Source organism: Camelina sativa, chromosome 11, assembly GCF_000633955.1.
Source record: "Camelina sativa cultivar DH55 chromosome 11, Cs, whole genome shotgun sequence".
Classification (NCBI taxonomy): domain Eukaryota; kingdom Viridiplantae; phylum Streptophyta; class Magnoliopsida; order Brassicales; family Brassicaceae; genus Camelina; species Camelina sativa.
In genome coordinates, this window is record NC_025695.1 from 33481292 (window position 1) to 33484938 (window position 3647).

Below are 3647 nucleotides of genomic sequence, written 5' to 3' on the forward strand. Positions count from 1 at the left end.
CCCCCCCGTTAGGAGGTCAATATTGCAACTGATGCATGATTTTTTTTTCATTCATATCGATCATCTAACAAATAAAAATTAATTAACTATATCTACGTAGTTTAGTCTTGCCCTAAGCTAAGACGTGAAATTTTCATCGTTTAACTAGAAAGGAATAAAGGTGAGACATAGAACTGACAAAAGGCAGGTAAGGTTTTGGAAGTCGACTGCTTGTGGGCTGACTTACTTAACAATTCTTTTTGAGTACAATTAAACTTTAATCATAATGTAATGATGTTTTTAAGAGTGTCCTTTTTGTGTTAAAAACTGGTAAACTTTTTTTTATTATTTAAGTTTTGGATTTTTCTTCTTGAACTCTGGTGGCACCAGAATATTCTCCCACAAATTTCAAGACCTTATAATGTATAGTATTGTTCACATATATAAAAAGATGTCAAGACAGATAAGTAATCAGTATATATATTTTGGCTCGGAAAAATTATGAAGATTAAATTAAACTTGTGTGTGTGCATTTATAGTTTATAAAAAAACCAAAACTGACCGTGGAGGATTGAGAGTACTCACGGTTTTATGATTTTATCTCCTAAGAAGTTAAATGAAAATAAATAGAAATAGATAATATTGCAAAGCAAGACAAGATGTGGATCTAGAGGGTACATTACAGATATACCACATGCTCTTGGTTCATAATAAAGTAGAAGAATATATACTTTTTTGCAGATGCATTATTAGGTTAAAACGCAGAGATATCCCTATTTAACTAACATATATAATCATATATATATATATATATATACAATTTACCAACCTTGCAATAGAGAAATTAATGCGTATGTATATGTATCATATATACATAAATACATACGGCTAACTAGTATTTCAAAAAACAGCGTTTTTAGAATCTCTAGTTCGATTTTTGAATGGAAAGGGAGTGTCCACTTCTCGAAATGGCTCCAAAATACGCTAGAACTTCCTCAAACTAAAAAGAAACTATATCATACGGCTAGTTATAGCTATAGCTAGCGGTCATTAAATTTCAGGCTAGTGCGAATTTGTTTTAAGGTTTGACTCATAGTCTAGAATTAGGGTTCAAAGTTAAGGGGTCGTATGAGTATATATATAGACGAGTATAAAGTAAGTATAAATGGACAATGTTGCGATCAATAAACGACATCTCAAAGAAGACAAATAATAGATTCATGGCATTAAAATTTGGCGATATATATCATATAAATAAGATACGATTAGAGTTAAAAGTATACATATGTCATTTAGTGAATGATAATGGCGTTCTTGTGTTTACTCATATAGTGACCAATCCAATACATAAGGTCAATCACTATAGACAATACTTACAAGACAAAAAACCATTTTGTTTCTTGACTTTTCTATTACCAATATATATCCTAAAGTAATTAATAAAACTGAATATTGCTTGCTAAAAAATTAATATAGGAAGACCACCGATCAAGGGTGATTATATGAACGTAACTACATGTGGTTTTATACATTAAATACATTAGCTGGTCTTATTTTGTATGATTTTCAAGGAATTTTTCGATTATATAGCTCACATGATTTTTGAACAAGAATTCGAGATGAATTAACGTTATATATTGATTACTTGAAATATGTTAATTGTTGCTATACATAGCAGCTTGGAAATCAGAGACCAAAGAATACACCGCAATTCAGCTAATAAATAAGCGACAGTTTGAATGGGTGAACGCTTATGTTCATTTATGTTTTTAGCCAAAACACTACAACAAGAAGTAGAACTATAAAATAAATCTCAAAGTCACATGTTTTTTTTTTTTTTTTTTTGGTTTTGTGTGAGTTGAGAACCTGCTCCTTTGGTTCCTGAATAAGGGAATATAACACGATCACTAAATAAATACGATAGTCGTAATTTCTTATGTTAGAAAAAAAAATGTATATATATATATTTTAGCAAGTAGATATGTAGAGGGTCTATATAAGCTGTTAACTTTTCCATGCAACTTCGTGTGAAAAATGAAATGGGACCTTAATTAAGATTCTCTTTCATGGGTTATAAAAGTAACTAAAAGATAAAGTCACACTCTCCAACCTTTTCCACAAAGTTGATAGATGATACTCGGTCTATCCATTATATAGTTAGTGCTAATAGAGAAATAGATAGTATTATCTCTAAAAATATAAGTAGTTGTTAACTGTCACACACATAATTAAATATTTCATTTTGCCATTATATATACTCAGAAGTCAGAATAATTTAATATCGTATTGAAAATCTCCATTGTTTAGATTTCTTAGTTAAATATACTGCTCACAGTCGAAAAAATAATATAATAACGATTTCTTATTTTCCCTCACTGTCAATTTGAATCATTGAGTGAAGTGAATAATAAAATAAGACATTGACGTTAATAATACTATATATACATATGGATGGAACAACAACAGATAGAATAGAAAAGACAAGTTATATAATATCGGACCTTATCAAATATGGTCAGACTTTGGTCCACTTTGATCCATTCCATAGTTGTATTTCTTTTCTGGCATCCAACTTGATCCCTTAATTCATGGCTCGTAAAAGCATATATTAAAACATAAACTGTGATATGAAGCTTTGTGCCAAAGCGTTTCCCAAATGCTTGAAACATTGTAAATGTCATGCTTGCAATCACCAATCTTTCCCAAGAAAAAGACTATAATAAGCTTTCATGCCAATCGTAGGAACATTTCTTTTTTTTTCTTACATGAATATCTTTGCCTTTCTAGTTAAAAAAAAGACTTGGAGTGGGCCAAAAAAAACCGCAACTAGATAAACCAAATTTTCACGTAAATAAAAAAATTATAGTTTTAATATTATATATACTTATTACCAAACTCGATATACATCTTTTTAATAATAATTGTAACAATAGATAAAACATCATTTATTTATATGTTAAAACTTAAAAGTTAGTTATTAAACTAAAAAGAGCACCAAACAACCAATGGTTTTATACTTTTATATAACAATTGAAAAACCAAAAAAAATTGAATCAAAACCAAACGGTATTGGTCTTGTCCACCCCTAGTCCAAACTAAACGTTCTAAATTGCACCATCACTAAAGAAGAACATCCAAATGAACACTTTAAAATGGAAGCCTCATCTCCAAGTCTCGAAATACTGTTTTCAGAATGCCTAAATACCCACAGGAACTAGAAGAACAACTCTTTCCACTAGAAAGAAAGACACAATGATCAAATCTTCAATGCATTCGTGAAAGAAAAAAAAATGTTTAGGGTGTAAGATAATGGGCTTTATGGCCCAATTATAGTTGATCAGAAATGATGTCGTATTTATCGAATCTCGATTGTTTCTGTTTCTTCTTCTTCTTCGTCGCTCAGCGCCGTGTTCTTTACTCTCCTTCTCAAATTCCTCAAAATCAAAAGCTACTTCAATCTTCCTTTAGTTCGTTTCTACAGGTAAGTTTTGTTTGATCTAACATTTAAAAGAACAAAACCTAGCTATGATCATTCTATTGTGATTCCTTTTGGCTTTTGCTTAGATTAGTCTTTGAATATTTTGATTGGGAATCGAACTTTACCGATGATGTGTTGTCGTAGAAACCCTAATTTTGGTTCAGTTTCTCAATTTGCAATTTCTCAGAAA